The following is a 27699-nucleotide window of genomic DNA, read 5'->3' as shown; positions in this document are numbered from 1 at the left end:
TCAATAAGGAAAAAGGGATTCATTATGGAAGGCACAAATACATAGGAAGAGACAGTCCCTGCCCTGAAGAGCTTACAAATGAAATTTACACGTCACTATGAATTTAGCTCTAAGCCTTCAACATAAGCCAGCAGTGCACAGATGCAATGTAGATTTCTATTGACATGTACAAAGAGGCACTTAGTTCCAAAGACTTTAAAGGCCAGAAGGGACCATTAGATCTAGTCTGATTCCCTGTATAACCCAGGCCTTTATCCTGCACTGTAGGTTCCTTTGATACAAATAAAAATACAAATAAACAAAACACAACCAGGAACAAACATGTGTCCTGTCTACTCTAGAATTACAATTGTGTTCAACATGTATTAAAATATGAATAAAACTTTAAGTGGAGACACACACACAAAGAGGAACTGGAATCCCAGCAAGGAATTTAAGCAGATGATCCAACCAAAGACCACAGAAACAAAACAGAAAGAAGACATACAGACTCCCACTGGTTTTCTCTGAGTCACCATGTTCACACAGAAAGGATGTTCAGGCCCAAGGCTAGAGAGGGGAGAAGCACAGAAGGAAAGACGAACCTCACACTCTGCCACAACCAGCCGCAGTTCAGAGATCTGAGCAGCCACCACAAATAAATTGGTTAGTCTCTAAGGTGCCACAAGTACAGCAGGAGAGTGGGCTTGTGTGGGAGGGGGGGAGGGGAAGGGTGAGAAAACCTGGATTTGTGCTGGAAATGGCCCAACTTGATTATCATACACATTGTAAGGAGAGCGATCACTTTAGATAAGCTATTGCCAGCAGGAGAGTGGGGTGGGGGGAAGTATTTTTTCATGCTTTGTGCGTATAAAAGATCTTCTACACTTTCCACAGTATGCATCCGATGAAGTGAGCTGTAGCTCACGAAAGCTTACGCTCAAATAAATTGGTTAGTCTCTAAGGTGCCACAAGTACTCCTTTTCTTTTTGCGAATTCAGACTAACACGGCTGTTACTCTGAAACCAGCCACCACATAGTGAACCAAAACAAGGGCTGGCATTGCACCCGGGTCCAGCGTGATGAGGGAGCATTTCAGAAGCAAAGGCTCTGTGAGGAGAGGTGGTGAACAGGAGCAGCTTTGGCAGATCTCATTAGTAGTTACACAGGAATAGGGAATGACCAGAGGGATTGCACTGCTCTAGACTCAGGCTGTTTTCCAGTGCCCTAGGTGCGTCCTTGGTTTATTTCCCCTTCTGTTTTTCAGACTACCACCCAGGGAAGGAGGGGCTTGGAGCTACCTCCATTCAGGCTAATAATTTAGGCTGAGAGAAAAGTACCAAAAATTCATTCATGACACTGCAAGGAAAAAAAAAAAAAAAACTCTGCAAAAGCTGGCCAATATTGTTTTATCGAGACCCTGTGTCAAACGGCAGGAGGCAGGCACGGGTAGAGCCGCGTCTGCCCATTTGGCACCTGGTTGACTCAGTCATGCCCATGCTGAACTGGAGACACCGGAAGAGGCCCGATATTCAGGAAATGCCAGCCCTCCACCCTGTGGGCCAGGCCCCTTTAAAGCACCTCAGGTTGCGTACCCAAAATTTCAGGCACTGAAAATCACTAGTCGCTTTTGAAAATCTCGGTCCCAGGGTCCGTCCGGCATCCCAGAGCAAGTCAGTGGCGCAGCTGAGCAGGGCAGCCAAGGTTCCCTGACGGCAGGCAAGAGCAACCCCAGTCACCCCGGCAACAGGGTGTCGGGGTTTCCTAAGACGGCGTGCGGTTTATTTGCAGAGCAGGGCCTCTTCCGACGTCTCCAGTTCAGCATGGGCATGACTGAGCCAACCAGGTGCCAAATGGGCAGGCGCGGCTCTACCCTGTGCCTGCCTCCTGCCGTTTGACACAGGGACTCGATAAAGCACAAAGGCGGGGAAGAAAGTCTAGGCAGAGAAAGGGAGTGATGCAGCAGCAGGGCAAGAGGGAGGGGATGTGTGCCAGTCAGTTGTTTTTTCACTGGGGACTGAAAAGAGGGGGCAAGATGTGTGGGGGGGGGACGACAGTCCTGAAGGATGAGGCTCAAGTGCAGCCCCCTAAAAGCCATCTGCAAAATGTGTGTACTAATATTAACGTAAGGAGATTTGCTCAATGATACGGGGGAGCCAAATTTGCACATTCTCAGACCATAGGATTTTGTTCATATGAAGCTCTGTTTCCCACAGAAATGCCCAGCTTCACGCACTTCAATACGCAAGGTCTAGTTTCAGCTGTAAATACGTACGTGGCGAACTGGCCCACAGCAAAACTGTGACATTTTTTAGGAGTCAGACCAGTGTGCTGTGGCAGGACAGGAAGCAAAAGAAAACTTCCTTCCCCTATGCCATAACATTTGCAGCGTGGTTAACCCTGTGCGTCTCCATTCAGTTATGGTTGAGACTCTTGCTCTGGGGAAGTCTCCTGCAATTCCGTGGAGTGAAATTGCTCAGATCTGCACTGAGCTGTCTGTTTCCTTGGTGACAGAGCAGGGGTTAATGCTGTGTGTCCTTAGCTGGTGTCTGCATCTAGTGGGGAGGCTGGGGGTGGCTCCAGGCTCCACAACCTACCTCCTTCCTGGCTGGTGAAAGCCAATAAGGAAGTCCAGGGTTGCTGGTAAAGGGACCTCATTCAGAGAGAAGGGGCAGGGTGCTAGCTGCCCTTGAGGAAATTATTGTAAGGTTTCTGCTCAAGAGAGAGTACTTGACGTTGACCATCTTGCTAGTGACCAACCAGTATACAGTCTTCCAATTCTAGGATTGGAGAAGATTGTGGTAGGGCAGTGCTGGAGGTATTCTGTGGAGCTTTTTGATTTTTTTACCCCTGTGAATCACGCTTCAGAACTAAACATAGAAACCATGCTGGTTGCATTGGTTATTCTCCCCTTGGGGCAGATGAGGATAAACAGCCCATGCTGAATTTGTTAAGCCTTCCAAGCTGCCTTTGATACTACTAGCCACCAGGAGCTGTGGATTTACTTGCAACCCCTAGCAGAGGGGGATGGAGTCTCTCTCAGTGCTCCTTTTCATGTGAAAGGTCCCAGAAGGTAAGTTTTGGGAAGTTACGCATTCACCTCAGGGGTCCCTTCAGTTGAGATGCTGCAGGGTTCTCGTTTGTTGCCACTCCTGTTCATTATGTATGCGAGGCCCTTTGCGGGCTTGGTGAGCAAATGTGGAAAACGCTGTCTTTGCAACGGTGACACCTACCTCTCTGTCCATCATCTACCCCATTTTATTCAGTGGAACAAATTACGCAGTCTGAATGAGAGCAGGGCTTGGATGAGGGCTTGTTGGGTCATGCCAACACTCCCCAGTGCAGTAGAAATGTAGTTACATCATACCCATGTAAACTACAGGGAAACTGAAGCACAAAGAGGGCTACATTTTCAAAGGCACCCTCCAAATTTGGGTAACTCAGTACTCACCATGATCCAGACTCCAATTCGGAAGACAGGATACTGGGCGAGATGGACCTTTGGTCTGACCCAGTGTGGCCATTCTTATGTTCTCACCGATCACCTCCTACGGCTAGAGGGAAGCAAGGACCTGACATTTCAGATATAGAAACCAGGAAAAACTACGCTCTACTGAAAGGAGTTGAAGCCTTTTCTAAATACAGAGAAGCCACAGGGGAGAGAGAAAAGGAGTACTTGTGGCACTTTAGAGACTAACAAATTTATTTGAGCATAAGCTTTCATGAACTACAGCTCATTTCATCGGATGCATTCAGTGGAAAAACGGGGAGGAAGTGTATTGGGATTAATCATATCCCCACAGACTATTGCCTAAAACATGACGCTGTGGGAAGGATACTGTGTATATGAGCACACGGTGCATGAACTTGAGCCCCTGCTCATACCAACAGGAAGCGCTTGTTAAATTCTGCCGCCCGTCCACAGAGTTTAAAGAAATTCACAAATGTGAATTCTACTAAATCTCTATGAAACAAATCCTTGGCATCCTTAGATGGACATCTCCAACTGCAGGGTTCAAAAGCAGCCTCTACCTGTTAACATTTCTTCTCTTGGGGCTTTATCCAAAGCCCATTGAGGCATCTGTCAAGGGAAGTGGTGGATTCTCCATCTCTTGATGTCTCCCGATCAAGACTGGATGCCTTTCTGGAAGATAGGTTTAGTTATACAAGTTATTGAGCTCAAAACAGAAGAAGTAACTGGATGGAATTTTATGGCCTGTATTACCACAGGAGATCAGACTGGATGATTTAATCATCACATCTGGCTTTAAAAATATATTTAATCAATTGAAAGGCTCTCATTTGATTTCAATAGGCTTTAGATCAGCCTCTTGAAGAGGAAAGCATGGGAAAACCCAACCCTTGGGATACCAGGTGTCTCTGAAGCAGTCTCACATGTAGTAACACAGACATTTGTATTTTTCTTATTAACCTGGGTGAGGTTAGCCATGCCCACCATCCATCTCCGGGATATTTTCTCAAAGCCTGGTTCCTTCCACCATTTGCTCAATGAAAATTATTTCCTCGGTATTCTGAAGCCATTTGTGAGCTTTAATACCCTCCATCTGTAAGATGGCCCAGCCAGTCACTTGTAGCTATATTCCCATCACTCTCTAGTCGAATCAGTTGCCCACTCACTGCTTAAGTCTATCCATCAAATAAAGAGCAAAAAAGAATTTGAGCTACTCATACACCTTGACTGGTTCTAAATGAAGTGTAACCACTCAGGGAAAAACAGATGTCCTTGTGAACAGACCTCAGCGAAAACACTAAGGAATTTTTTGGACAGAAATTTATATGGGAAGATTTTTTTTTAAAAAAGATGCCTGTAAGATTATACTGGTCATATTTTATATTAAGGTTCATTTACTTATGATTTATAAGGGTTTATAAATGTTACGAGCATGTTACAGTCCTGAGCAGCATGAGTTCTAGAGAGTTAAGCCCATCAGTACAAAGTGTTACAAATGGCTATGAGCCAGAGTTATCAAGCAACTTATTTGGCCCGCTGGACTCTATAGCACTTGATTTGCCATTTATTAATAATCTATTAATTATGTATTAACTCTTTGTAAACTATTAATAAATTGACCCTGACTGTAAAGTATGACTGATATATTTGTGAGAAGTTTGGCATCTGATTCAGGTTTCACTCAACAGCAACAGCAGATTGGTTTATTTTACATAGCTATTGTTTCAGGATCATACAATACACATAATTCTCCACTGCAGAGTTGGCCCCTTGCTACTAAAAAGAGTTTTGACCATTACCCTCTTCCCTTCAGAGTTACACTGCAGGAGAGAAGACTACTTGCGTCACCTGCTTTAGATTGAAAAGGCTGCCCAGATGTGTGTGCAATCCAGATGTGTCTTTTTGGTGAACATACTGAACTCCTCATGCATTGCTGGAAATTTTGCATAAATGCAGGACTGTATTTAAGCAAACAGATGTGTTATATTACTGGGTTTATTTTACTGCAGCTGGCAGCTCCGAAGCAGTTAGACTTTTATATAGTATTTGACAGATTTCTATTTAATAGAACACTCCAGGGCATACATTATTGGGGATTAACACGTACCTTGTGGTGGTGTTCAGCACAGGGCTGAGTGCTATATGAGAACCTAGAGGGCTTTCTTAGCCCCAGAGTGTGCACACCCAGGAGTGCTTTATGGAGATAAAACAAACTAATCAAAAATACTATTTTAAACTTGTGAAATATTTAGAAATTACTCTGAGGAAACAAGACAATAAATAGCAAATGAAATTAATGTTAAACAGGGTTCTAAAAATTATTTATTTTGGTGCTGATTTGCAGATTTCCAGCAGAAACAGGGCTCAGTTCCTGGAAAATAGGGCCAGACCAAGGCTGTGATCCTGCAAACTGATCCATGCAGGCCAAACCCTGCTTCCACTGATTTCAACTGGGATAAACAAGGTTCCCCTTCTGTGGATCAGCTTGCAGGATGGGGAGCTGAATGAATAAGTTGTGCCCAAGTTGCGATCCTGAGTGACAAGGGAAGGAATCCCTCAAGCCCCAGTGGTTTCCCTGGGACAGAATGGTAAGTCCACGTTGTTGCAGACATACCTACCTGTGCCCATGCGAACCCAAACTGAGCCCGAGTCCTGACACATACTAGTGCTGCTGCCCCAGAATTTCCCTCCTTGGTCTGGTCTGCATTTGTCCATATGCAAAGAGCTCAGATATTTCCATTCTGAGTGCCATTTTAGATTAAGGCAAAGAGCAACAAAAGAAAGAACAAAAATAAAGTCCCCCTATGAGAGCGCTCAGTGTGCCTGTTGCCTCTACGTTGTCTCAGCCTCTCAAAATGGCAGCTGCCTCTGCAAAGAGTAGATCCTCAGGTAGAGTAAACTGTCATAGTCCCCAGAAATTTAAGAGATTCCGTACACAGAACACAAGATCTCACCCTAGCTACTTGCCCCACATTGATGCTTCTCTCCTTTCCTTTTTAGCATCTGCTACATTCATTTGGAACTTGACCTCATCTGCATTTGTATTAGGCCTTAAAATTTCTACTTGCTGCTCTCCACGAATGCTTTTTCCCCTGTGAAACAAAGGAAATCAAAATGCATTAAGAGGTCCAAATTTACAGAGAGCTTTACCATCTTTTCAAGTCGCTGCTGATAGTCAGGAAGTTGTTGAATTAATGCAGTGATCAATTTAAGGGGGTCAGACTATTCAGCTTTTGGATTAACTAAGTCAACCTCACAGCACAGCACCTGGTGAATTTCTTTAACCCACTTTGCACATTTCTTTAAAATCTTTGCTTTAATGTGAGTCGATTGGAGAGTATAAAAAAGAGACTAAGAAGTTCCACAAATAAAGGTTCAATATGCAGAATCAAGATAGGCTAGAGTTGTGGCACAAGAGGGTATAAATATTAGTTACTTCTCGTCAAAAATGGTAAGTTTCACCCCCCTAAAATGTAAACAAGTTTTAATTTAATTTGAAGAAATTTTTCATTGTGTTTTAGCAGGGAAAAAATCCCACTATTTTAAAATTTCTCTCTCCTCCCCCCACTCCCAGACCCCAGAAAAATGGGGGTGTCTGTGAAAAGAAGTGGGATTTTCCACACACCTTTAATATGAAAAAACTTGATTTTGTCAAAAGTTTTCATTGGGAAGTTGTCAAAGAATGAAAAATTCCAACAAAAATGAAGTTTTACCACCAAAAAACCTGTTGCTGTGGAAACCAATTTTTTCAGGAAATACTTTCTTCATGGGAAGTTTTTTGACCAGATCTGCTACCAATATTATGAGATCCTCTTATGCAAGAGGACAGAGCACTTTTGGATACTTGAATTAAGTGTCACAACATCCCTGTGAGGCAGGTTAGGATCATTATCCCTATTTATAGACAGGGAAATTGAGGCATGGAGAAAACTCATCCAAGCTCATGCAACTGAAGCATAAAGTTAGCCCACATCCTTGCTGAACATTAGACTGTGAAAGGCTTTCATTCTCACATGGAAGTCTTGTTGCAGCCTATAGCAAATTTTCATCTTAACGAACACCTTGCCATTAGCACTATAACCCAAATTTGGTTTCACACTAAAACAGAAGAGAGCTCCTGCTATGGAAGCAGTTCTTTGCTAGCAGACAGCAGATTTACCAAACCAAGGGCTGGTGTGTTTTCAGGGCGTCCTTGTAGAATGGCACCAAAGCTCTAGTGAAAGTTTCACTGCTGGAGAAAAGACTGGTTTCCCAGCAAAGGCTAAAAGGGAAAACACTGGGAAAAATTTAATTCAAGTACAGACACTGTAGGAAGCAGCCTTCCTCCACCAACTCCCCTGTCTTCCTTGTATTTTTCACACGATTAGGATACGTCTTTACTACCTGCTGGATTGGCGGGCAGTGATCGATCTATCGGGGATCGATTTATCGTGTCTCGTCTAGACGCGATAAATAGATCCCTGAATCGACGCCTGTACTCCACCTCAGCAGGAGGAGTAAGCGGAGTTGACAGGGGAGCCGCTGCGGTTGACTTGCCGCCGTGAGGATGGCCAGATAAGTCGAACTAAGATACTTCGACTTCAGCTACGCAAATAGCGTAGCTGAAGTTGCATATCTTAGTTCAAACCCCTCCCTCAGTGTAGCCCATTGGATATCCCTATGACACATGCACATTGTGGCCGTACGCAACATGATGGCAACTGTGGAGAGAACTCAGATCCCTCCTGCTCCAAAAGCTACTTGATCTAAAGGAAAAGGAGTACTTGTGGTACCTTAGAGACTAACCAATTTATTTGAGCATAAGCTTTCGTGAGCTACAGCTCACTTCATCGGATGCATACTGTGGAAAATACAGAAGATGTTTTTATACACACAGACCATGAAAAAATGGGTGTTTAACACTACAAAAGGTTTTCTCTCCCCCCATCCCACTCTCCTGCTGGTAATAGCTTATCTAAAGTGATCACTCTCCTTACAATGTGTATGATAATCAAGGTGGGCCATTTCCAGCACATTTCTAGCCCACCTTGATTGTCATACACATTGTAAGGAGAGTGATCACTTTAGATAAGTTATTACCACGGGGGGGGGGGGGGAGGGAAGAAAACCTGGATTTGTGCTGGAAATGGCCCACCTTCATTGTCGTACACATTGTAAGGAGAGTGATCACTTTAGATAAGCTATTACCAGCAGGAGAGTGGGGTGGGAGGAGAGAAAACCTTTTGTAGTGATAAACACCCATTTTTTTCATGGTTTGTGTGTATAAAAACATCTTCTGTAGTTTCCACAGTATGCATCCGATGAAGTGAGCTGTAGCTCACGAAAGCTTATGCTCAAATAAATTGGTTCGTCTCTAAGGTGCCACAAGTCCTCCTTTTCATTTTGCGGATACAGACTAACACAGCTGCTACTCTAAAACCTTCTACAAAACAGTGACATACATCAGCAGGTTACAGCATGAGACAACGCTGTACTTTAAAGCAAACACCTATCCCAGCAATAGCTAGTAGCACCTGAAACACCTCCTCATCTATTGTTGGGAGTGGACTACATCCACCCTGATCAAATTGGCCCTGTCAACACTGGTTCTCCACTTGTGAGGGAACTCCCTTCTCTTCATGGGTCAGTATATTTATGTCTGCATCTGTAATTTTCATTCCATGCATCTGAAGAAGTGGGGTTTTTACACACAACAGCTTATGCTCAAATAAAGCTGTTAGTCTTTAAGGTGCCACCAGACTCCGTGTTGTTTTTGTGGATACAGACTAACACGGCTACCCCTCTGATACTTGACACTATGGTGTAGTTGGCATTACGTATCATTCCCACAGAAGAGCTGATCTTTTCAGTGCATGTTCTCTGGCACAAACGGTCCTAGACCTTTGGCAATGACTTGTTACTCTTCTGAGCTCTAGCTACTAGTGTATACCCAGTATTTATTCACACCATGCCCAAGGCCCCGCTCTCACATTATACATAGTTGGCTTGTTGGTATAATCATATAAACACCGAACAAGAAAAATAAAGTACATCATCCGTGAGGATTAACCTACCTTCTGTGCTCTGGTTATAACAAAGCATGCACCCATACACCGGCTCACTCTAAATATTTACCAGTTTTCTCTTCACCTCCAGGAAGGATCTGCCCTCGTCATTTGAGACTTAGGCTGTTGTGAGTATCACAAACACATTTAGAAAGAAGGCCTGTTTTTCTCCCCGACTAAGCCCAACTGATGGCTTTTTTTCTCCAACAGCATCGCCTCCTAGGAAGTTATAGAATTATTAACGCTTGTTGGATTTCACAAACCATTTACAGGTATTAAATTGGCCCTTGCGACACTCCACATAATAATACTTCGCAAACTACCTTTGTTCTACAAAGGCCCAGAGAGATTACATCACTTGCCTGAGGTCACACATTGAATCAGGGCTTCCTGGCTACTGGACTCAATAGCCTTGGTGAATCTTTCATTAATAGTTGAACTGCAAATGCTGTTCTTCCCCAGAAGGAATCCAGCCAAACCATTCTCTGGGCGATGCCCAGCACACACTACAGTGGAAGCTGTCAGCCCAAACATTAAGAAGCCCTGAAATATTTTTAGAAAAATTTCCACAAAGGCTTTAGGGAAGGCTAGCTCTCTCCCTCGCCCCAGGGGATATAGCTTCAGAGCAGTGTCCCTATATTCAACTCTAAACAATGAAATGTGCCAGAAGCTTCTTCCCAAGTGAAGATAGCTGCTTGCACAAACACTGAAACCTTGGCACAAACTTTCCCGACTGTTACTCTAAGAGTTTAGGGTGCACTTGGTTCAAAATGGGGGGGGGGGGTGGTACAGAAGATGAGAGCCTTTTAACCCATTCTTCATGGGTCCTCACGGCAGCAAAACATGGTGGCTCAAAGAGCCAAAGAACAGTGGCTCCTCAGTGTGACTGAGCTGCTACTCCAGGCACTTTAGGAGTTATTGCTCTTTAAGACTAGTAGAACAAGCCCGGGAGTGGGTGTCAGAAAGTTGATTTCTATTCCTGCCACTGTCTTGCCTGTGATTTCTTGGGCAAGTTGCATCATCTGTAGCTCAGTTTCCCTACCTGTAAAACAGGCATATGGTGATAGCTACCTTCCTTTGTGAAATATTTTGAGAACGATGGATGGGAAAGGACTAAGTGCAAACATGAATGCCCTCCTTCAGGAGATTGTGCCAGCAGAACTCATGAGAGAGCCTCCCCTGAGGCAGTCACTGACTTGGAGTGAAGGATTGAGTATGCATGAGCAGAGAAAAGGCTCTTGAGGTGAACAAGGAAGGATAGTCTTGTGACTAATGCACTGGACTGGGACTCTGGAGATCTGGGTTCAGTCCCCAGCTCTGACACAACATCCTGGTGTGACCTCAAACAGGTCACTTTCTCTGTGTGTCTCAGTTCCCCACCTGTAAAATGGGGATAACAATCCTTCCTTTGTCTATTTAGATGGTGAGCTCTTTTGGGTAAGGACTCTCTCTCACTACATACATTATACACACAGCCCCTTGCACATGGGGGCCCAGATCTCATCTAGGTGCTACTGTAACACAAATAATAATAATCATAGAAAGATATTTAATGGGAGAGTGGCAGGAAAAAAAGCAACAAAGCCTCTGTCTACTTACTCAGCATACAACATCCACCATGTATGAAATAGGTTATTCTGCTCCCAGGTAGGTGAATACAATGGGAACATTAGTAGAGCTATTTAGTAGAACCTCTACAGCAGTGGTTCCCAGACTTTAACAACCTGTTAACCCCTTTCACGAAAATGTCAAGTCTCGCAAACCCCCTCCTAAACATGAATATTTCCAGGGATTTTCTCCTTTACCTGAGTATAAATTATAAAAGCATTAATCTTGCAAATATAAAATTTGTTTTTATGACATGCTTATTACACACTATTTATTATTTATCATTACAGTATTTTTATTACATTATGAAAACGGCAACACTCTTCCAAGATCTCACTTTCGTAGCTTGTATCACGTTGAATAAGCCTGTTATAAGACAAGGCTCCTATGGTTCATCAAGGAGTATCAGATATGAAACAGCATGAAGGTATTTAAGAACCCAACTCAAATCATTCCTCCTACACAAGCATTCAGGTCTTGAGCAGTCCGGGCAAACGACGCACGGTATAACAAAGCTTAAACTTGGTCTTCATCATAATTTTAAAAACAACACTAGCTACCTATTTAATTTTAAAAACAGCAAAAAATATCCACCTCCCTTTCCATTTCTTATAAGGAGTCTTGAAGTTTAAATCTCCTCAGTGTGATAGATATGCTTGCTTTGATCTGCTTAGCTCTTGGAAGTCCCAGGGCTCCGGGCTGTTGGCCCCGTGCTGCCTGGGGTCTGTAGGGACAGCTCTGTCCGCCATTAGGGAATTTTTCCCCCCCGAGAACCCCCTGTAATATTTCGTGAACCCCAGTTTGGGAACCACTACTCCACAGGAATGGAGTCATATTAAAAGTTACAGGTAGAAATAAAGGTCTTGGGGTGGGAATAGGGATTCATTAAAACCCCATTGCTGCATAAGAGACAGGCCCCTTTACGACATGCTGCCTCCATGAACAAAGCAACCAGAAATAGCAGGGGCAGGGAGGCTTCTTTAAAAGGGAACAATCATGAATGTATACAAAAAAAAGTGGGCTTTTTTTTTTTTTTTTTTTAGGTGAGCAGGGAAATCTGACAGTAGCAGAAAGAAGCTGGAAAAACAAACAGGTGTGTCCGGCAACAGAGGACATGGTAGCTATAGCAATGGGACAGTTGATATGGACAAAAGGCTGCCCGCGTGACCTTCTTTACAATGCAGTGTGGCCTATTAAGTGCAGTACGGTCTATTAACTGGTGACGTTGCCTGCGTGCGCACATGCGCCAGGGGAGGCTGAGGTACAGCGTGTTAAATGGACAGGCCAGCATGTCTATCGGTGCTTGGGGAAGAGGCAGAGGTGGGACCTGAATGTAAGCAAGCACTCTGCAAGCTGGGGCAAAGCAGGAGGGGCCAGGGAGATTGGGATAAGCAACTTTTCAGTTCAGGATCAGTTGCCCTTCCGGAGCAGCCACAAAGGCTGCTGGCCGTAGTTACAGGCAAGAAAGGAGAAGCATCAAGAACTGTTCCATCTCCTCCCCTGACCACTTGCCTGCTGGCCTGCAAGCACCCCTGGGAGCCTGCAGTGACAGCAGAAGTGCTGTTCCACTGCCTTTGCCCAGGCCTGAGAAGGGGAGCAACTAGCCTTGGTTGGTGCCATCACACACACACACTCTCTCTCTCTCCAAATATACAGGCAGCTGAGAGCTGCCACGACCCTCACCCTCTTCTGGGGGCTCCTAAAACAATCACATCGAAGGCCCAAATGAACCAGATGGGTGGGTGGCATCATTCATATTCTCGCGCCTGTGAAAAGCTCCCTTTTGTAACGTCCATGGAGCTGGCATGGAATTTCCAGTCTGCTGCACGTGCAGTGTCACCGACACCCAGGCGTTCCTCCACAAGGGCCTGTGCAAGCCTCCCGTTGACACGAGCAGGAGACGCCATTAGAGGGAACGTGGCCCTAACTTAGTAGCTCAGTTCCATGGACTATTATTTAAAATCAAAGGCAGCCCTCTCCCCAAGAGAGGCACCTCCACACTAAACTGTCCCAAGTCCCGCAGGGCCCATCACCCTGCGTTCTAATCCCAGCTCGGCCACTGACCTGCTATGTAACCTTGGGCAAGTCACTTCCCCGCTCTGTGCTTCTATTTCCCCTCCCACTCTATTGTACTCTCCTTGGGGTAAAATCTTTATTCTGTGTTTGTATAAAGCCCAGGCCTTAGCTGGGGATTCTAGGTGCTATTTGCCTGTCTTGGATATTTGTATGCACCCCCTGCACACACTGTACTATTACTGAAGTATCTGAGTGGGGAAACTGAGGCCCAGGGAGACTAAGTGACTTACCGAAGGTCACACAGGAAGCCTGTCGTGGAGCAGGCGATTGGAACCAGGTTTCCCAACTCCTAGGCTAAAGCCCTAACCGTCCTGCCTCTCTTCCTCCCTCGCCACTGCAATACAAAGAGTAGCAGTCATCAGCCCACAAGACATGGAAAATGGCATGGCATTTCTAACCAGGTTGTATCTATTCAGAGATCCTGTCTCCTCAAGTGTTTCCTGGAGAGCTTGGCAGCGAGCCAAGCAAAATAATTAACAATGTTCAGGTCAAATCAATGTTTCAGGACTGTGTGTTGGCTCGGCAAGGATTTGAGGCAGATCGTTTTGCTAGGGGACATTTTGTTTCACTAGGACAGGGAATGGCATATGTTGCTTACTGTTCGCTCCTGTTCTGCGTCAGGGAGCTGAAGCAGATCCAGTAAGTTCTGCTGTCCACACAGTCCAATGTTGCCCTGCTCAGGTCCCCTGAGTCAGGACACAGAGGAAGTGCCGCACCTCAAAGAGCCACTGGAATAAGCAAGTTGGCCACATCCTGTGGAGGGAAGGTGTGCGGGGAGAGGGGGGAGAAAGGGTTACCAATGGAAGTGAAACAGTTGCAACTTGGCTAAGCGATTAGCTCAGGAGCCAGGACAGAGCGTCTCAGAGAATGTGAACAGCATCCATTAACTAGCCAAGCAGAGACGCCAGAGCACTAAGTACTAGATATTAGCATGGGTGGGGGCTACTGTGTACCTGCCATGTGGACTGGGACCAGCGGCAAAACCATGGAAATTAGAGAGGGAAAGGACTTGTTCCATCCAGTCTCACTCCCCCATCTCCCCTTCACTACAGCATCAATTCTAGTTCCTTGTACAGCCTTATATCAATTGCTAACCAATTTATTTGAGCATAAGCTTTCGTGAGCTACAGCTCACTTCATCGGATGCATACTGTGGAAAGTGTAGAAGATCTTTTTATATACACACAAAACATGAAAAAATACCTCCTCCCACCCCACTCTCCTGCTGGTAATAGCTTATCTAAAGTGACCACTCTCCTTACAATGTGTATGATAATCAAGGTGGGCCATTTCCAGCACAAATCCAGGGTTTAACAAGAACGTCTGAGGAGGGGAGGGGGAGGAAAAAACAAGGGGAAATAGGTTTCAGAGTAACAGCCGTGTTAGTCTGTATTCGCAAAAAGAAAAGGAGTACTTGTGGCACCTTAGAGACTAACCAATTTATCTGAGCATAAGCTTTCGTGAGCTACAGTTTATTAGCACTGTAGTGTCCAGGAAGTGGATCTCTTGTGTGGACTGGACCAGGCTGAGGTTGATGGTGGGATGGAAAATTGTTGAAATCATGGTGGAATACAGTGCTAATAAACAATGGTCACATAAACACCACCCTATACCGGAAACCTACTGACCACTATTCCTACCTACATGCTTCCAGCTTTCACCCTGACCACACTACACGATCCATTGTCTACAGCCAAGCTCTGCGATACAACCGCATTTGCTCCAACCCCTCAGACAGAGGCAAACACCTACAAGATCTCTCTCAAGCATTCTTACAACTACAATACCCACCTGCGGAAGTGAAGAAACAGATTGATAGAGCCAGAAGAGTTCCCAGAAGTCACCTACTGTAGGACAGGCCTAACAAAGAAAATAACAGAATGCCACTAGCCGTCACCTTCAGCCCCCAACTAAAACCCCTCCAACGCATTATTAAGGATCTACAACCTATCCTGAAGGATGACCCAACACTCTCAAATCTTGGGAGACAGGCCAGTCCTTGCCTACAGACAGCCCCCCAACCTGAAGCTAATACTCATCAGCAACCACATACCACACAACAGAACCGCTAACCCAGGAACCTATCCTTGCAACAAAGCCCATTGCCAACTGTGCCCACATATCTATTCAGGGGACACCATCACAGGGCCTAATAACATCAGCCACACTATCAGAGGCTCGTTCACCTGCACATCCACCAATGTGATATATGCCATCATGTGCCAGCAATGCCCCTCTGCCATGTACATTGGTCAAACTGGACAGTCTCTACGTAAAAGAATAAACGGACACAAATCAGATGTCAAGCATTATAACATTCATAAACCAGTCAGAGAACACTTCAATCTCTCTGGTCACGCGATTACAGACATGAAAGTTGCTATATTACAACAAAAAAAAATTCAAATCCAGACTCCAGCGAGAAACTGTTGAATTGGAATTCATTTGCAAATTGGATACAATTAACTTAGGCTTGAATAGAGACTGGGAGTGGCTAAGTCATTATGCAAGGTAATCTATTTCCCCTTGTTTTTTCCTACCCTCCCCCCACCCAACGTTCTTGTTAAACACTGGATTTGTGCTGGAAATGGCCCACCTTGATTATCATACACATTGTAAGGAGAGTGGTCACTTTAGATAAGCTATTACCAGCAGGAGAGTGGGGTGGGAGGAGGTATTTTTTCATGCTTTGTGTGTATATAAAAAGATCTTCTACACTTTCCACAGTATGCATCTGATGAAGTGAGCTGTAGCTCACGAAAGCTTATGCTCAAATAAATTGGTTAGTCTCTAAGGTGCCACAAGTACTCCTTTTCTTTTTGCGAATACAGACTAACACGGCTGTTACTCTGAAACCTTATATTAATGCGTCTCAAAGGATGCAGCTCCCTTATGCCAACCATCGCAATAGCTCTATCCCGTTTTTATTATTTGTATTACTGCCTATAGACCGGGAGATCAAGGCCCTATTGGGCCAGGCACCGCATAGACACATTATAACAGACAGTCCCAAAGAGTTTACAAATCTAAATAGACAAGACAGAGTGGAAAGGGAAACAGACACAGAGCGGGGAAGTGACTTGGCCAAGGTCACCCAGGAGGTCAGTGGCAGGGGAGGAATAGAACCCAGATGTCTCCTAAGTCCCAGTCCAATCCTCTTAACACTGGACCTTGCTGCCTCCTCCATTTAGTTCATAGCCCAGTGTTAACTTTAGGGTTTGTTTGGGTGTTTTGCCATTACTGCTTTCTATGAGTCGCCCTCCTTTTGAATTTCTGTGTTCCAGGAGTATTAAACTAGCATTTTTCCAAGTTCAATCACTTTTCCTCAGTATTTCCAAAGTCCACATGGTTTGGCCCACTCTGTGCAGTTTCAGCTCACCGAAAAAATCAGGTGGGAACATCTGCTGCAGCCAGGCTGGAGAAGCCAGCACGAGGCATTCGATAATCCTGCTTGACATCCCTTCACTCCACAGTCGAAAACATTAGAGGGCCAGGCTCTATTCTCTGTCATAGCAGGAGTAAGGTTACCAGAGTCAGTGGAATTAGCGTGGGTTCACAGCAGCACAGCTGAGAGCAGAATCCGACCCTCTGAATATGAGCTTAGGCAGGGTATACATGGCTCTGAGGGTTCATCTACAGCGCAAAAAAAAAACAAAAAAAACCCCCAAAACCCGGCAGCAACAAGTCTCTGAATTAACTGGCTCGGGCTCACGCTGCGGGCTCAGAATAGCAGTGTAGATGCTGGGGCTTGGGCTGGAGCACAGGCTCTGAGACTCTCCTCCCTGGCCAGGTTTCATAGCCCGGGCTCCAGCCTGAGCAGGAATGTCTACACTGCTACTTTTAGCCTCACAGTGTGAGCCGGAATCCGCTGACCCAGGCTTGGAGACTCACTGCTTCACGTGTTTTTTTGCTGCTTAGACGTAGCCTAAACCAAAAGTTTTCCCTCTCGATATAAATATGTCAACAACAATAGAGATACATGGAAGGAAAGCATCTGAGTTTTGCTGGCGGTGAAACCCCACCATATGGATAATGAATCACACTGCTCACTAGCTGGGCTTGAGCTACAATGATCAACTTTGACCTGACTCATTTGTAATGGAAGTCACGGATCAGGGCTGACAACTGGGGTAGTCTGCATACGTAAACTCATTACTATGCTGGCAACTTCAAGCAGCCTTGGGTAAGCGGATTCAACACTTCAATGTCAAGCATGTTTACTATCACGGAGCTGGTGTTTGAGCCAGCACCGATACTTCAGCAAATGAAAAAGCAGCAAGGCCAGCCCCAGGGAGGTGGAGACCAAATAATTTAGTGGAGCTGGGCAGTAGTCAACACGCTGTCCAGCTGGACGAAGCAGTAGTTCAGATGGAAGAGGATTCTGTGCCAACATTCCTGATGTATGGGCTACCAGACGAATGTCAAGAGAAACAATCCCCAAAATAAAGAGGCCACTGTGTGAAGCTTTAACAGGGGGATGAGGCAGGGATTCACCCTCTGCCAGGAGCATAACTTCAAAAGAGTCTTGTGGAGGTGGGAGAGGGGAAATCAAGTGCCAGAAAGTTTTTAAAGTTACGTATTTGCCCAGCCCTGTTGAGATTTGTTCAGTTCATTTCACCTGGATGCTTCCCTTCTTCACTCTATAGTGCCATGTGCTGGCTCAGGGACTGGCAAAGTGTGGCGAGGACTCTGCTGCCTTTCTTTGGGACTTGAGAGAGCTGCAAATCCTCAGGAGAGACACAGAGTCCCAATCTTGGGAAGATCTCAGATCACACAGGACAGGGAAAGGCCAAGACTCAGTTTGGAGGAGACTGCTGAGAGCCGCAGCTCAGTGTACTTTGGAGAGATCATTGTTACTGTCGCTGTCTGTTTCTTAGCAGGTTGTTGAATAAAAAGGGCTGACAACTTTCTGCAAGCTTCTGTCTGACTCCCTCTCTCCCTCCTCCCCACAGGGACAGGCATGCATTACCAGGTCACTTCCCAGGGCACACACACACCTAGAAAGTATCCAAGCAAGACAGGCAGAGAATTCAGCTCCAGCAGACTTAGCTCTCCTGCCCTGGAGCACTATTAACCCACTGAGTGCTGGCCAGGTTTGGGGGCAGGAAGGTTACAAACAGTAACAATTGCCGTCTAGCCCAGTTTTCTGTAGACACCGCAGAAGCTCTCTAGGCCCCCCCAAAAGTCAGCCACGTCTCAAGTCAATGAGCACAAAGTCTCTTCTTGAACTGACCACGCTGACCAAACTCCTGAGCAATGTGAGAATAAGCCTCCCCAATGCATGCGGAAAGTAGCTCCCACAAACAAGGGCAGAGAGAACGGCAATATACACACAACCTTCTCTCGGAGGCTCACAGACAGCAGCTCTGTGGGTGGGAACCCTCTCCGCTGCACTGAGGCTGTATGTCACATTCGTTGAAATTCTGAGAACAGGCATTCCCAGTCTCTGCATCAGGACAGAGTGTTCTTCACTAGCAAGTCATGGCATTCAGCTGCCTTGATAGAAATTTGGACACACTTGAGCTAACGTATTTACTCTTGTCTGTGCTTCAAGATTCAGGCAGTTTCCAGGTAAGAGTAGCATAAAGTCTCAAGCTAAGGCAATATACATAACAGTCTACTAATGGCCAGGACGATACCTAATCACGTCTAGCATTCATTGTTTTGAGAGAACAGTGCTAGCACTGTGGACATTCAGAGACGACCACTGCATCAAGCATACACAAAAAATGGAGAACAGACAAAGATTCTCTAGGAATATATGGAACCAGCAGAGAGCTAACATGCCAAACGGGCACCATCTCCAGCCCTTTGAGTTGCAATATTTGGCAGCAAAAATGAAAGATCACACAAAGAAAAACGGTGCTTTTGACAGTAGCCTATGCACTTCAATCACACAAGTTAAGCCCGAGTTAAGGAGCTTGCCAGGGGCCCTGCAGTTAGGTTTCTAATTCCTTGAGAGCAGGCCCCTTATTATTTATATGGCAGTACAACCTAGAAGCCTCAGTTGGGATTGGTGCTATACATACATTTCCTAAGAGAAAGTCCCTCCACTGTGAGCTAAACAGACAAGGCAGACAAGGATGGGAAAGGAAAAGCACAGGACCAGAGAGGAGAATTGAAGGTCACCTAGTGACAGAGGATGTACTCAATGCTTTTTTTGCCTCTGTCTTCACAAACAAGGTCAGCTCCCAGACTACTGCACTGGGCAGCACGTGACCAGCCCTCTGTGGAGAAAGAAGTGGTTCGGGACTATTTAGAAAAGCTGGACGTGCACAAGTCCATGGGGCCGGATGCGTTGCATCCGAGAGTGCTAAAGGAGTTGGCGGATGTGATTGCAGAGCCATTGGCCGTTATCTTTGAAAAATCATGGCAATCGGGGGAACTCCTGGACGACAGGAAAAAGGCTAATGTAGTGCCAATCTTTAAAAAAGGGAAGAAGGAGGATCCTGGGAACTACAGGCCAGTCAGCCTCACCTCAGTCCCCAGAAAAATCACGGAGCAGGTCCTCAAGGAATCAATTCTGAAGCACTTAGAGGAGAGGAAAGTAATCAGGAACAGTCAGCATGGATTCACCAAGGGCAAGTCATGCCTGACTAATCTAATTGCCTTCTATGACGAGATAACTGGCTCTGTGGATGAAGGGAAAGCGGTGGACGTATTGTTCCTTGACTTTAGCAAAGCTTTTGACACTGTCTCCCACAGTATTCTTGCCAGCAAGTTAAAGAAATATGGGCTGGATGAATGGACTATAAGGTGGATAGAAAGCTGGCTAGATTGTTGGGCTCAACGGCCAAGTTGGCAGCCGGTATCAAGTGGAGTGCCCCAAGGGTCGGTCCTGGGGCCGGTTTTGTTCAATATCTTCATAAATGATCTGGAGGATGGTGTGGATTGCACCCTCAGCAAGTTTGCAGATGACACTAAACTGGGAGGAGAGGTAGATACGCTGGAGGGTAGGGATAGGATACAGAGGGACCTAGACAAATTGGAGGATTGGGCCAAAAGAAATCTGATGAGGTTCAACAAGGACAAGTGCAGAGTCCTGCACTTAGGACTAAAGAATCCAATGCACGACTACAGACTAGGGACCGAATGGCTTGGCAGCAGTTCTGCAGAAAAGGACCTAGGGGTTACAGTGGACGAGAAGCTGGATATGAATCAACAGTGTGCCCTTGTTGCCAAGAAGACCAATGGCATTTTGGGATGTATAAGTAGGGGCATTGCCAGCAGATCAAGGGACGTGATCGTTCCCCTCTATTCGACACTGGTGAGGCCTCATCTGGAGTACTGTGTCCAGTTTTGGGCCCCACACTTCAAGAAGGATGTGGAAAAATTGAAAGAGCCCAGAGGAGGGCAACAAAAATGATTAGGGGTCTGGAACACATGAGTTATGAGGAGAGGCTGAGGGAACTGGGGATGTTTAGTCTATGGAAGAGAAGAATGAGGGGGGATTTGATAGCTGCTTTCAGCTACCTGAAAGGGGGTTCCAAAGAGGATGGCTCTTGACTGTTCTCAGTGGTAGCAGATGACAGAACAAGGAGTAATGGTCTCAAGTTGCAGTGGGGGAGATTTAGGTTGGATATTAGGAAAAACTTTTTCCCTAGGAGGGTGGTGAAACACTGGAATGCGTTACCTAGGGAGGTGGTGGAATCCCCTTCCTTAGAAGTTTTTAAGGTCAGGCTTGACAAAGCCCTAGCTGGGATGATTTAGTTGGGATTGGTCCTGCTCTGGGCAGGGGGTTGGACTAGATGACCTCCTGAGGTCCCTTCCAACCGTGATATTCTATGATTCTATGAAATAGTGGACCGCTTTGCAGAAATTGGTTTCCCTAACTGTGGAGGGGCGATAGATGGCACACACATTCCAATTTTGGCACCAGACTGCCTTGCGACAAAGTACATCAATAGGAAGGGATACTTGTCCATGCTGTTGCACAGGTGCTTGTGGATCACCCTGGGTGTTTCACTGACATCAACATGGGGTGGTCCAGGAAGGTGCATGACACACGCATCTTCAGGAACACCGGCCTGTACAGAAAGCTACAAGCAGGGACTTTCTTTCCAGATCAGATTATAGTGGGGGATGTTGAAATGTCAAGAGTGATCCTGGGAGACCCAGTGTACTCATTACAACCATGGCTCATGAAACCTTACACAGGAAACCTGGACAGCAGTAAGGAGTGGTTCAACAATAGGCTGAGTAGATGCCGAATGACAGTGGAATGTGTCTTTGGCAGATTAAAGGTGTGCTGGCGATCCATTTTGGGAGGTTAGACCTCAATGAGGATAATATTCCCATGGTTATAGCTGCGTGCTGTATATTGCATAATCTCTGTGAAGCTAAGGGTGAAAGGCTTGCTCAGGGGTGGAGTGTTGAGGCAGACTGCTTGGCTGCTGATTTTGAGCAGCCAGATACCAGGGCTATCAGAGGGGGGCAATTTGAATCAGGGAGGCTTTGAGGCAAAACTTTGAAAATGAGAACCAGTAATATATATCTCTGATGGGTACTGCGAAGTTACATTACATGTAGTTTTCCTAGGAAAAATGGTGACATTTGGGGCTTTACATTCCAGTAAGCAAATGATTAAACTGCCTGCTATCTCAATTTGTAGAGAGCAAATAAAGATGAGTTACCATTCAAAAATTTGCTTTTATTGCACAAGAAGCCACACAAAGATGATTGATGGGAAAGGAGGTATCCAGGAAGCGCAGACTTTCAGAGTTCTGTGTAGGTCCAGCTATTATTTTGAAAGTTGTCCGAGGGGATGGAGTGAAGGTGAAACCGAGAAGTTCCAGAAAGCAGAAAGGACTGTGCGGGCGGAGTTTCGGGGGACATGGAAAAGAGTTCTGAATATCCTGCAGGGGACAGCAGGCACGCATCTGCTCAGTCTACATCATTAAAGACTTCAGAATCTGTGTTTGCTCCTCCATGACTTTAAACATCTGCTTAGTAGCATCCTTAACAAACCTCCTGATTTTCTTTTCTGTCCTGCCTTTCGGCTTCCCTCCACTCCTTGCATTCCCTCTTCTCTGCATTGGAGAAGTGCAGTACCGCACAGAACACGTCTTCTTTACTCAGTCTTGGGCACTTTCTTATCTAGTGGAGACGCTTGGCCAGTATGTACGGGTTGTTCACGAAGGCCACATCTGCCAAAGCAGAAGGAACAATACACAGAAGCATGACTGTTAAATTCACACACAGCATTGAAACATTTCAGCAAATCACACCTTTTGTAACATAACAAATCACTTTCTCACTGACCCTTGGCAAGCACACATCTCTGCAAACACCCAAAGCATGGTAAGTGTTGGCTGGGGAGTGGGGGGGCGCTCTACATGGGGGAAAAAAGCACTTTGCAAGGGTTACAGTGCAGCCAACTAGGGAAAAAAAATTCTAAAATTCTCCCACACTTTTCCACAGGCAGGGGTCATTGCTGAGGGTAAGCAGGGAAGCGAGGATTCATCTATTACACGTTTGTGGCTTTTGCCTGCATGCCGCTTTGGTCCCTGCACAAGTGATTGACGAATGGCGTGGGAAAGTTTCTTTCAATGGGGGAAGGAACAAAGCAGCTCTGCCAAGGAACCTTCGGCAGAGGATTACCGAGTACCTCCAGGAAACTTTCCTGGAGATCTCTCTGGAGGATTCCCATGAGATCTCGGCATGCATCAACACCCTGTTCCACCATACTGATTAGCTAGACAGGGAAATGTCCAGCTCACAGAAAAACAGCCAACCTTGTACATTTCTATACCCTGAACCCAGCTCCGTACTACACAAACCACAGCCACTTACCAGGCGTCTCCTCTCCTGCTTCTTACTTGCTGGAGAGCAACTGCTGAGACTGGCTAAACATCTCTGGAGTGGTGAACAGTTCCTGGCTGCCTGCCCCACCGGGCGACCCTGCCAGGAGCTGCATATCCTCATCTAACTCCACCTCTTCATCAATGACTTCATCCTCTGGGTTTGGTCCTCTTTCCGCCACCTCCAGACCCCCCAAAGTATCCACAGGGTTCTTGATGGTGGAGGTAGAGTCGCCACAGAAGATAGTGTCCAGCTCCTTTAGAACCAGCAGGTCTTAGGTGTAGCACCAGAGCAACGGTTCACCTTCCTTGCCTTATGGTAGGCCTGCCTCAGCTCCTTTATCTTCGGTCTGCACTGCAATGTGTCCTGATCATGGCCCTTTTCGCACAAGCCTCGAGAAATCTGCCCGTAGGTATCAAAATTCCTTAAGCGCAGCTGGAACTGCACAGCCTCCTGTCCCCATATACTGAGCAGCTCCAGCAGCTCCACAGTGGACCAAGTGGGAGAGCGTCTGCTGCGATAACCTGCCATGGTCACCTGTGAAAATGCAATGAGACCTCTCCATGTGGAGCAAACAGGAAATGAGAATTTCAAAAATTCCCAGGGCTTCTAAGGGGGAGGGGTGGATGGTTGTTTACCTGGCTGCAGGGCAGTGGAGTTCAAACCCCTCACCAGAGCAGTCAGGATGGGCATTGTGGGACACCTCCTGGAGGCGAATTAAAGCGATAAAATGAAGTGTGGTGCCTACACCAGCACTTTGTCGACAAAAATTTTGCACAAAAAGCCGATGTCTCTCATTGGAGTGGTTTTATTTTGTCGCCAAACCAGGGCATTTGAGGCCAAAAGTCACAATGCAGTGTGTACATATCCACTTTTTTGTCGACAAAACCCTGTAGTGTAGACAAGACCTAAAAATATGGATTTAACAGACAGCTGGGTTTTATGCCTCATTGTAACACACCCCGTCACCTACTAACTCTCCATTCTCCACTTCATTTTAAGTGTTTCTCCTGCAACATGTGTGAACCCCTAATGCTTAATCTGTACCATCTTGTATTTAGCTTGGACTCTTGTTTCCTTCTCCAGCCCGGAGGAAGTGCTCTGTGAAGCTCAAAAGCTTCTCCCTTCTTGAAATTGGTCTAATAAAAGATATTACCTCATCCACCTTGTGTCTCTTAAACAAATAAAAAGTTGAAAAACAGAATTAGCTCAGTTACATTTTGGTTAATATGAGTTTTACTGTAGCTGGTTTATGTAATGGAAAACGGTAAGAATGTAAGAGAGAGGACCTATTCTTAAGCATTTTGATAAGAACTGAGAATTCCATGCCTCTCTGCTCTTTTATATAGGAATATTCCTGCTTACAATAGCAGGCCAATCAAAACGTTTAAGCACATGGTTAGGTCCATCTCCAAGACAAGCACTTAAGTATTCAATTAACTTTAGGTATTTGCATAAGGCCATGCCTTAAGCATGTACCTAAAGTTAAGCATGTGTTTAAATGCTTTCATGAACAGAGAGGGATTGCTAAGGTTGCCAACCCTTCAGGATTGGCCAGAGTCTCCCGGAATCGGCATTGATCTCCCGGTGACTGTTGAAAGCAATCCGGGAGATTTTAATAAGATATTTTAAGAAACTGTCATTACATCATGTTGGGGGGAAAAATCTCCCAGAATAGCTTGCCAGTCAGAGTTGGCAATCCTAGGCACTGCTAAACCAGAGGCCTTGGAAGTTACACACACATTTTGGTGTCTGAGGCTATGGCTACACTACGCAGCTTTTAGCAAGAGAGCAGTGCTGCTACAGCCGGGCAGCTAAAAGCCACACAGTGAAACTGCTGTTTTTGGCAGGAGAGAGCTCTCCTGCCGACAGAAAACTTCCACCCCAACACGGGCAGCAGCAGCTTTATCGGCAGGAAAGCACTCCTGCCGACAAAGCGCTGTTCACGCTGGTGCTTTTTGTCGGTAAAACTTTTGTCGTTCGGCGTGTGTGGTTTTTTAACACCCCTGAACGACAAAAGTTTTGCCGACGAAGTGCCCGTGTAGACATAAGCCACAAGAGAGAACGGACCACTGACAAAGATTTCAAGTAGCTTCAATCTCACCCTTCGTCAGTTTACTAACACTTTCTGCTCTTGTTGCACACTATACAGGTTAAGTCTTTCCTCTTACTTGCACGGAAGATGTAAAAAAAAGGCTGAAGCATTGATGGAAGGACAAGCTGTACCATGGGGAAATGGAACAAGAAACCAGGGGAGGGAGGAGGAATGAAGTGAGGCAGGAAGAGCAGGGGAGAAAAACAGCACCAGGAGAACATCCCACAGATTTGATTAAGTAGGGCACAGGGTAGGGAAATCTCTATTCACTAACACCAACCATTGAAACCAAGCACTACAGTTTTTCAAGTGCACTGTCTACACTGCCACTTTCCAGCACAGAAACTTGCATCGTGTGTGTGTGTGTGTGTGTGTGTGTGTGTGTGTGTGTGTGTGTGTGTTCAAAGGAAGTTTCGGTGCTGTAAGTGGCAGTGTAGACAAGGCCTTAGACACAGTTATCAGCCTCCCAACTGAGACTGGCCTTTCAATGACTGGCTGGTGTCAGCAGAGGAACTTTGAAAAGCATCCTCTTCAGGAACATGTCATTGTGTGTTTGTTTTTATTTAAAAGGTTTGTTGAAGCCTTTTGCCTAAAACCAAACTTGTGCTGTTTAGGACTTCATGTGATTGCGGTACTTGCCTGTCACCTGAAGACAACCCGCCACTTGTGACAGACCTTTAAAAGAGTCCCTTGTGATAGTTCAGTTGTGTCACAAAGCAGCACAATCCTGATTGTATGAAATACGCTGTTCATAACAAACAAGGGAAACGAAAGTATAGGATCAGAGCACTGGGCTAGACTGTTGTAGATGTGCTCAGGTTTTACACCAGGGCAGTTCCAGTGATTTAAAATGGAGTCATTCCTAATTTATGCTGTTATAACAGACAGCAGATTTAGGCTCAAGGTCTACAACTAGAATTCTGTGCAAGTTGTCCAAAACATGTCAAAGGGTCTTTATATTTGATTCAGACTACAAAGGCTGTTATTCACCACCAAGGAAAATACATTGCCTTTATATAGCACCTGTGACCCAGGAGCTCAAAGCACTTCACAAACATTAAGCCAACCACAATTCATCTGAATTAGATGAATATTGCCCCATTTCACCAATGGAGAAATTGAGCCAACAAGATCGCTCCCAGACAGCAGCAGAGCCTCAACTACAAACCCAGAGCCAGTTCTCAGTCCTATATTTTAACCACTACACTACCCCTACATACATTAAACATATTTTAAATGCAGCATTCCACTGCCAACGTTTTAAGCTAATGTGTAACCTACAACCACCCCCTCAAAATGACCCCAATCCCTCTTTCACTTTCGCAGCAAGCACCTACCAGCTTCCAGACCTGTGTACTGTCGCATCAGCTTCCTCAATGATGTGTAATGAATTTACAGAAGTAAGGCAGCCTTAATGACTTCTGCTCCATTAGAAACCAGAAAATCCATGTCTGCAAATTGAAGACAGGCAAAACTGGCAGGAGGGGATGGGGGGGGGAAGAGAGGCACTGCTCCATTTTACTAGCAATTCTCCACTGGCAGCTTCTATATTATCAGGGTTTGTCTGCACGCAGAGTTGTCTCACTTTCACTTAGAGTGTGATTTTAAACTAATTTAGTTAAACCAGTGCGCAGGCTTTTTCTGGTTTATCTTAAATTTATTAGGAACAGACATAAGCTAAATCTATAGAAATCACTTAAAACCAAAATAAGCATGTACCCAGAGATTTGGACCGGTTTAGCAGACCAAATTTTTGTGGACACGACTTCTAAAGTCAGTCTAACATATTAAAAGGATTTAGTTTCTTAAAGGATTAGACAGAAGAAGCTCGGATGCTATTAACTGGAAGGGGTTGTGGCAACAGACTAAGAGCGTGTAGGTACAGATGCGTGGGAGGGGCAGGAAAGGTCAATGGTATTTGCTTATTTTGCTTTAAGCATGCCATTGAGTTTTGCTCTTAAAAGCAGCAGGGGTGGAAAAAGTAGTGCATCCCACAATAAATGAATGAAAACAGCTAGTTTACAGCCTGATCCTGCTCACAATAATGTGAGAGGAACATCCCTGTCCTAGATTCTCCTTGCCCTTAGAGGATCACTCGAGTATAGTGCATCCTACAGTTCAGGTTATCAATACGTATTTAGTAAACACACTCATGACAAATCTCTTTGGCCTTGTACAAAAGGGGAAACCAACTTCCGGACTGGCCAAATGCCAGAGACTGCCAACTTGCCACTCCAAGGAAAAACCCTCATGTTCCCACTAACCAGCCTCTCAGGAAAAAGCCTGTGTAAATAAATAGGCTTTGTAGCATGCTTAGAAGGCCAACAAACTACAGCTCTAATGGACCAGTGGGGAGAATCACCCTTGCCAGCAACCTCCTCCTATTTACAGTATGGGAGTGGCTATGGCACAGAAGTGTCTCTCAATGTAGCCAAGATTCACACTTGTACAGGAACTCTATAGGTGTGAACCACCACCATGAAACAAATTGTGGCCCAACCCTACAACTGGATCCACACAGACAGACCCCCACTGAAGTCAATGGGCCTCTATATAGGCACAGGGGTCAGTCCACATGGAACCAATTGCAGGATGGGAGCCAAGCCTCATGTGATGTTTGTGTG

General features: G+C 45.6%; 1 long non-coding RNA gene across 1 annotated transcript; it reads right to left on the bottom strand.

Annotated features, from left to right (window-relative positions):
- Positions 1–21831: 21831 nt before the first annotated feature.
- On the bottom strand, positions 21832–26388 carry LOC311532576. The gene is made up of 3 exons (XR_014714409.1): positions 23619–26388; positions 22972–23517; positions 21832–22325 (listed from the first exon to the last, which is right to left on the bottom strand). It is a non-coding gene; the product is annotated as an uncharacterized lncRNA (long non-coding RNA).
- Positions 26389–27699: the final 1311 nt, after the last annotated feature.

This window comes from Lepidochelys olivacea (assembly GCF_965140295.1).
Source record: "Lepidochelys olivacea isolate rLepOli2 genome assembly, chromosome: 17".
In the NCBI taxonomy this organism is placed as follows: domain Eukaryota; kingdom Metazoa; phylum Chordata; order Testudines; family Cheloniidae; genus Lepidochelys; species Lepidochelys olivacea.
Note: the sequence above shows the minus strand (reverse complement) of the source record. Positions and strands in the feature narration are given on the sequence as shown.